The sequence below is a fragment of the Mycteria americana genome, unplaced genomic scaffold, assembly GCF_035582795.1.
Source record: "Mycteria americana isolate JAX WOST 10 ecotype Jacksonville Zoo and Gardens unplaced genomic scaffold, USCA_MyAme_1.0 Scaffold_39, whole genome shotgun sequence".
Classification (NCBI taxonomy): Eukaryota; Metazoa; Chordata; class Aves; order Ciconiiformes; family Ciconiidae; genus Mycteria; species Mycteria americana.
Genome location: NW_027445626.1, coordinates 1,317,670 through 1,326,239, shown reverse-complemented (window position 1 = coordinate 1,326,239; position 8,570 = coordinate 1,317,670). Strand labels below are relative to the sequence as shown.

Genomic DNA, 8,570 nt, shown 5'->3' with positions numbered 1-8,570 from the left:
TGGAGAAGTGCTATGGAGGCAGACATTCCTGGATAAACTTGGTTATCACAGATAAAATACCCAAAGCACAGGAGGTTCCCGAGGTACATCGGAAATCACTTGTGAAGAGACATGTGTAGCTTATTGCTGCTGACAGAAAAATAATTGAATCAATTTCTTCAGTGCATCTTTGAGCTCCTTGTTCCTCATGCTGTAGATGAGGGGGTTCACTGCTGGAGGTAGCACCGAGTACAGAACTGCCACCAACAGGTCCAGAGCTGATGAAAAGATGGAGGGGGGCTTCAGGTAGGCAAACATGGCAGTGATCAAAAACAGGGAGACCACGGCCATGTGAGGAAGGCACATGGAAAACGCTTTGTGCCGTCCATGCTTAGAAGGGATCCTCAGCACGGTCCTGAAGATCTGCACATAAGACAGCACAATGAAAGCAAAACACCCTGAAGCTAAAGAAAAACCAAACAGGAGAAGTCCAGCTTTCCTGAGGTAGGAGTGTGAGCAGGAGAGCTTGAGGATCTGGGGGATTTCACAGAAGAACTGGTTCACCTCATTGCCTTGGCAGAGTGGTATTGAAAATGTATTGGCCGTGTGCAGCACAGCATAGAGAAACCCACTGCCCCAGGCAGCTGCTGCCATGTGGACACAAGCTCTGCTGCCCAGGAGAGTCCTGTAGTGCAGGGGTTTGCAGATGGCAATGTAGCGGTCATAGGCCATGACAGTGAGAAGACAATACTCCCCTACCATCAAGAACAGAAAGAAAAAGACCTGTGCAGCACATCCTGTGTAGGAGATGGCCCTGGTGTCCCACAGGGAATTGGCCATGGCTTTGGGGACAGTGGTGGAGATGGAGCCCAGGTCAAGGAGGGAGAGGTTGAGCAGGAAGAAGTACATGGGGGTGTGGAGGTGGTGGTTGCAGGCTACGACGGTGATGATGAGTCCATTGCCCAGGAGGGCAGCCAGGTAGATGCCCAGGAAGAGCCAGAAGTGCAAGAGCTGCAGCTCCCGTGTGTCTGCGAATGCCAGGAGGAGGAACTCTGTGATGGAGCTGGCATTGGACATTAGCTTTCCCTGGGCACGGGGCACTGTCCAAGGAGGAAAAGACAGTAACAAGTTAGAGTAGACTTCTCAGAGCAAAATCACAGCCATTTTTCTTGGACTCCTCCCAGCTACACACCCACCCTTTCCATTTTCTAGGAGACCTTCAGCTCTCTGGCTTGAGCTCTGGTTGGTGCCAGCCGAGTGTGCCGTGGGGAGCAGGGCCTTTGCCCACTGGCTGCTGAGGAGTCAGCCCTGCTCTGCAGCAGTGGGTTCATGGGAACAGCGGGGGCAAGGGGCCAATCCTGGTGTTTGAAATTTTTCAGGTTAAACTACTCCTAACACAGAAGGGCTTGTCAGTATCGGCACTCCCAGTGCTAAGGAATGGGTATGACTGAAGGCAGTTTGAGAGGTTATTTTTAAAGCATTCCTCCATCTCACCTGTGGAATGTTCTTGGAAGTCAGAAACCCTCAGCATTTCTGCCATGCTCAGGGAGAACAGAGTGAGCCCTGCGAGGCAAGAGCATTGTCTGTGGCTTAGTGCAGAGTGAGGGGAGTTGGTCTGTCTCTGTGTTTTGTTCTCAGGTTCTCTGTGATTGCACCTTTCTGAGATGGAGGAGGATCACACTCCCATGTTACCCTGAAAATGATCAGGCACTGCTGAGAGCAGAATGATCCACTGCAGACAACCAAATGTCTTACCCTTTCTCAAGATATCAGCGCCCCACTTGAGCCTAGGATACACCTTCCCGCTCATTTCACCGACCCAACAGCATTTCCTCCATTGTAGAATCTCTGCGCTTCTCCATGAGTCTTTCAATTAACCCAGAGATGCTATGAGAAAGATTTGCATTCTGGAGGGCAGCTCACAGCTTGGAAGGACAGCCCAAGGAGAGAGAGAAATGTCCTAACCATGGCATCTGATTAAGGGAGAGTCAGCTCATTCCCTAGCTCCACTGACTGCATTGCCCACAGCCCCACAGGTTAGAGGAAAGCTGGGACACTTGTTCCCACGGACACACCTGCATGGGAGGACCCACAAGATCAGTGACTCTGCAGCTGAAACTCCCATTTCCAGAGAGCCTGACAGCAATGCCAAGAGCACCCAGCAGAGGCAAGGAGACAGACTGGCACCCAGGAAAGATCTTCCCTTTCCGCAACTCTGCACAATACCTCCCAGATCGTGATAATGCAGGACAGTATCCCTCAGCCCGATTGACGGTCGGTGCGAAATGGGCATGTGGCAGGAGAGATGCCTGTCACCTCTTCTGCTGGTCAAGTGGGCATGGAGGAGACTCCCACCCTAGACCCCACAGCAGTGAGGGCCAAGAGCTGTGCTGGGTGATAGAAGAGAGGTGAGGGGGGTTGCTCAGGGAAGGCATCTGCGCTGCAGGGGGTGGCCAGGAGGTGCCCATACCTCCCCTGCAACAGGGTTCCCGTTAGCAGTTTCCTCCCTCCCTGCCCATGTCTCTGCTGCCTGGAGCAGTCCCTGCTGGGAGCTCTTTGTCCGCATGTCTCCTCCCTGTCGGTGCTCACAGAACCCACTCCAGCCCCTGTGCGCCCATCTCTTCCCTGCAGCTTCTCCATAAGTGCAAGGACCAAAAAAGCAGGTGAAAAACCCTGATGACACTTGAAAGGTGTCCTGGTTTCGGCTGGGATAGAGTTGATTTCCTTCCTAGTGGCTGGTGTAGTGCTGTGTTTTGGGTTTGAGTATGAGAATAATATTGATAACACCCCCATGTTTTGGCTGTTGCTAAGCTGTATTTACACTGGTCAAGGACTTTTTTTTTCAGCTCCCCATGCTCTGCCAGGTGCCCAAGAAGCTGGGAGGGGAACACAGCCAGGATTGTTGCTCCAAACTGACCAAAGGGCTATTCCATATCACATGACATCATGCACAGTATATAAAGCGGGTATATATATAAAGCGGGTATATATATAAAGCAAAGTATATAAAGAGGGTGACATTCGGAGTGATGGTGTTTGTCTTCCCAAGTAACCGTTACGCGTGAGGGAGCCCTGCTTTCCTGGTGCTGTCTGTAGCCTCCAGAGTTGGAAACTGAAAACACAGATTCAGGAAAGTTCCTTATCTTTACAGTAATGCCTGCTTTTACCTTCCAATTGAGAAATCCCCTGCAAAATGTCCCACTGCCCACTCAGCCAACCAAGAGGAGAAAACTCAAAGGGCAGACACCTTTCTTTTCAGGTAACCCCTGCCTTGATGTCTGTCTTGAAAAGTCCTGAGGGTGATGTGGAGCTGTGAGCAGCCCTGACCCACGCAGCACTGTCTCCATAGCAGAGGCACCGTGCTCTGACGAGGGCCGCTCCTTCCACCCACAGCTTCTCCTGCAGCGCTGTGCGGAGCCACTCGGGCAGGCTGAGTGCTGGCCCTGGCAGGCGGCAGAGTCCCTGCCCCAGTGCACAGCCCCCAGGGTTGCAGGAACCCTGCTCTGAAAGACAGCCCTGGGCACCCTGGGCTGCACACACACACATTCACAGCCCTGCAGCTGTCCCTGGGAGAAGGCGGCTGTGATGCCCTGTCCCTCTGATGGTGCAGCAGGGAAGCCCTGCTCTGCAGCATGTCCTCCTCTACGCTAGAGAAACTGTGGAAGTCCTCCTGACTGTGGGATGTGCCAGCTTTTGGAGATCCTTCCACAAACTGCAGATACATTGCCTGTCATGCAGGTACTTACCATGTAGAGGGCTGTGAAGATTTCTCCCCCAGCAAGGTCTCAACTTTCCTCAGGAGCCCAGACTGCCTTTAAGCTCTCTCTGCCTTGCTCCTGTCCCCTCGGTGCCTGCAGGCTGTGCTCTCAGCACTGCTGTGCTTTGCAGAGCTGCTGCTCCTGGGCAGAGCTGTCTCTCTGCAGCTCTGCCCACTTGCCATGAGCTCCCTCTGTCCCAGGAGCCCGGCCCAGCTCAGCAGCAGAGGACCAGCCCAAGGCAACACTTTCTCTGCCCCCTCTGGGCTCCCTTGATTTGCAGCTGGGGCTCCAGAGGCACCTACTGTGGAACAAGCTGAAGGAATCACTGATGTTCTCATTCCCTCTCCCAGCTGGGAGAGACGCTTCTTTCCAGCAGGGGCATTTCTCCCATCAGGAAAAGAGCTGGGCATGAGACTCACCTTTCCATGTCCCATTATTAGCAGCGTATGCAGACAGTGGCAGAGAGGAATCTCCATTACCCTGGTGAGGGAAAGGTTTCAGCTCAGTCAGTCGAGGCATCTCATCCTGGGTCTGTAGTCCTGGGGCTAGAAAGGGCCTCAGCTCTCTCCCATGCCTGCCACAAACCTTCAGCAGATGGGATTCCTCTTCCTCAGTTCAGGCGTGCATTTCTATGATTTTAGAAAATAGGCATCTGCATGTGAGCTACTTGTCTCGGCTCCCATGCAAATCCATGGAGATGGAGGCCAGGAGTGAGCTTCTCAGATGCGTACACCTGGTGACACTGGAAGTGTCAGAGGTGGTCCAAGATAAGTGCAGGTAACAGCAAACTCTAACGGAGCGGTTCATAGAGAAGGAACAGCATCTGGGGGCATCACCTTGGAGGCTGGTGGGGGATTCCTTTGGCCAGCACCAGATGCCCACGTGTAGGAAAACTGAGCTTTTCCCTACTCATGATGGTCAGGACAGCCTATCAAGGTAGTCAGCTGGGCAAATGGACTCATGTGCCATCGGGATATCTCAGTCCTTTTTAAAAATTTTCTCTCTCCATCAGCTGTACATACTAGATTGCCATCAACTGTAATTGCAGTTGTCTCATGGATGTCCCTACAGTGCCTAACTAAATCCAAGGCAGCTACTCAATGGCCAAACACAGGCCTGTAGTGCTACATAAGATGCCAGGGCTGCACAGCACAACTGCATGTGGCTGGTCAGGACAGCACAGGACCTACAGGAAAGGCATCCCTGTCCAGAGAGGGCGGGTGACTGGCACCACAGATGGCATCTCAGACAGAGTCAGGTTCTTTTGTTCAGCGACTCTCTCGGCACTGTAGTGAGGCAAGGTCTGACCCACCTCCATCCCGAAGATGCAGGGCAGTTCATGAACAGGAAGGACATCACATCAGGATCTCCACTCGTTTGCCTACTCTTAAACTCTGCTGGTTCTTCTTTCAACTGTCCTTTACTCACCCTCTTGATGATACAATCAAGGAACAGTCCAAGGATTGTCACAGTGTTCCTGGAGCACAGGATGTCCACACTCAAGGACATTTTCAGCAGCATCTGTCCTTCCTTGACATCAGCTTCTGTCCTTCCTTGAGATCAGCTTCACATCCACCACAGGCCCTCCTCAGGGGCTGCAGAGACCCCACAGACAGCAAAGCCCTCTCCTGCCAGGGCTGCAGAGCCCTGGCCAGTTTCTCTCTGGCCTTGGGCATAGAGCATTTCCTCTTGCTGTACCGTTACTTTGCCATCTGCCATCCACTCCAGCATGGCTCTGTCTCAAGCAAAGCATTTGCACGCATGGGGTCTTGGGCACTTGGTCCTGTGCTGGCCTTGTTTAAGCTAGTCCCCAGTTCCATAGCTGAGGTGATGCGGCCCAAGCGTGCACCAATGCCCTCCGCCTGGGTCACAGAGAGGAGGAGTTGGAGTCCCATGTGCCATCATAGAGTTTTGACTTCAAAGGAAGAAATGGCAAGGAGTGGTGGGACAGCTCACACTGCTAGCGGTGCTGCAATGGTACATACGGGCTTCTCAGGAGAGACAGGCTGGAATGATCAGGAGGGGAATGTCCTATGCGTGCAGGAGCTTGTCATACGTATGGAGCTTCTCTATGGGATGTGGAATGGGTTGGGTGAGCCCTTGTGGGTGAGGGTCAGAGAAGAGACCTGCTAGTGTGATATCATGGTGGGAGACAAAGAAAATGCAATCAAGGTAAGGAATTGGACAAAGCCTTGTTTAAGCAACCCAAGGAAGTCTCCAGATCCATGACCCCAGGGCTCACTGGGACTTGAATGACCCTGACATTCACTGGAAGGGAAGCAAAGCAGGATGCATGCTGTCCAGCAGGTGTCTGGGGTCTCTTGGTAAGACCTCTTTGCGCAGATGCCAGGTAGGCAGCCAAAGGTGATGCTCACTTCATTCTGGTCTTTGCAAAAGAGGGAGTGCTGATCAGGGACGTGAAAACCAGTGTCAGCCTTGGCTGTAGTGACCAGGAGCTGCCTACAAAGCACCGTGATGGGGAAATCCCCCAAGCCCTCTCTGGGAGCTCAACATGCTGGCGTGCCTCTCCAAAGTGCTCGCACGCTAATGCACACAGTATGGAGAATACACATGAGGAGTTGTGCGTCTGTGTGCAGTTGCAGGGTTACAATCCTGGCGGGGGGCTCCCATGACTGGAATGTTGCAAAGGAGGGATAAGGGCTCTCTAGGAAGGAGAAGATGGGAAGTGAGGGGGGAGAGTTGCCCTTCATGTGAGAGAGCAGCTGAAGTGCATGGAGCTCTGCCTGGGGGTGCAGAGGCAGCCGAGGGAGAGCTTATGGGTGAGGACTAAAGAGAGGAAAGGTAAGGCTGACACTATAGTGGGTGTCTGCTATAGGCTACCTGACCAGGAAGAATAAGTGGACCAGGCCCTCTGCCGACAGATAGGAACAGCCTCACGGTTGCAGGCCTTGGTCCTCCTGGGGGATTTCACCAAACCCAATATCTGCTGGAGGGACAACACAGCAGGACTTAAGCAGTCCAGGAGGTTCCTGGAGTGCCCTGTTGATAACCTCCTCAGCCAAGAGAGAGAGGAGCCAATGAGGAGAGGTGCTCTGCTGGATCTCCTCTTCACCCACAAGGAAGGGCTCGCTGGGGATGTGAAGGTGAAAAGAAAGCCCTGGCTGCAGTGACCATGAGATGGCGGAGTTCAGGTTCCCAAAGGCAGAGAGGAGGGTGAAAAGCAAGCTCACAACCCTGGATTCAGGGGAGTAGACTTTGGCCTCTTCAAAGATCTCTTCGGAAGAGTCCTGTGGGATAAGGCCCCAGAGGGAAGGGGATGGGGCCATGAAAACGGGTTAATATTCAAGGATCACCTCCTCCAAGCACAAGAGAGCTCCATCCCAATGAATACGAAGTGAAACAAAAATGCCAGGAGACCTGTGTGGATGAACAAGGAGCTCCTGGCCAAACTCTAATACAAAGAGGAAGCTTACAGACCGCGGAAGCAGAGACAGGTAACCTGGGAGAAATACAGAAACGTTGTCCTAGCATCATGGGATGACCTTAAGAAAGCTAAAGCCCAAATGGAATGAAATCTGGCCAGGGATGTCAAAGACAGCACAAAGGGCTCTGTAAGTACACGGGAGACAAAAGGCAGGCTAGGGAAAATGTGGGCCCATTGCTCAATGAGACGGGGGGCCTGGTTACACAGGACATGGAAAAGGCTGAGACACTGAAGGCCGCCTTTGCCTCAGTCTTTACTAGCAAGAGTGGCCTTCAGGAATGCCAGGTCCCAGAGAGCAGGGGGAATTCTGGAGCAAGGAAGACCTGCCTTTGGTGGAAAAGGATCAGGTCAGGGAATACTTAAGCAAACTGGACATAGGTAAGTCCATGGGCCCTGATGGCATGCACCCACAAGTGCTGAGGAAAGTGTCTGATGTCATTGTGAGGCTACTCTTGATAATCTTGGATGCACTGTAGTGGAAGAAGTGCCCGAAGCGTGCACTACAGCACATGGTACTCCTATCTTCAAGATAGGCGAGAAGGAGGACCCAGGGAACTACAGGACGGTCAGCCTCAGCTCGATCCCTGGGACAGTGATGGAGCAGCTATCACTGCAGAAAGATGGAGAAAACATTTCCAGGCAGACGAACGACAACAAAACCATCAGGAGGAGTCAGCATGCGTTCACCGAGGGGAAGTCATGCTTGACCAAGTTGATAAACTTGTACGACAAAATGACTGGCCTGTTAGATGAGGGGAGAGCAGGGGCTATTGTCCACCTGGACTTCCGTAAGATCTTTGACGCAGTCTCCCATAAGATCCTCATAGAGAAGCTGCTGATGTACTGGCTGGATGTGCAGACAGCGGGCTGGACCTGAAACTAGCCGAGTAGCTGGGCCCAGAGGTTGGTGAGCAGCATTGCAAAGTCAAGCTGGAGGCCAGTACCTAGAGGTGTGCCCCAGGGACCCTCAAAGGAGGGTCCAGTCCTGTTTAACATTTTCACTAATGATCTGCATGATGAGGAAGCGTGTACCTCAGCAAGTTTGCAGATGACACCAAGCTGGGCAGAGTGGTTAATATGGCAGATGGTCATGCTGCCATCCAGAGGGACCTCGACAGGCTGGAGAAATGGGCTGGCAGGGACCTCATGAAGTTTGACAAGGACAAGTGATATGCCCTGCCCCAGGGAGGGAAAAGGCCATGCACCCAAATATGCTGGGGGCCACCCAGCTGGAAAGCAGCTCACTAGAATAGGCCCTGGGGGTCCTGGTGGGCAGCAGGTTGACTATCAACCAGCAACGTGTCCTTGCTGCAAAAAAGGCGAATGGTATCCTGGGCTGCATCAGGCAAATTACTGCCAGCAGGTCAAGGGAGTGCTGTGTGCTGTCC

General features: G+C 52.8%; 1 pseudogene; it reads right to left on the bottom strand.

The window, feature by feature from the left end:
* Positions 1-120: 120 nt before the first annotated feature.
* Positions 121-1,143, bottom strand: LOC142403602 (olfactory receptor 14A16-like; annotated as a pseudogene).
* Positions 1,144-8,570: the final 7,427 nt, after the last annotated feature.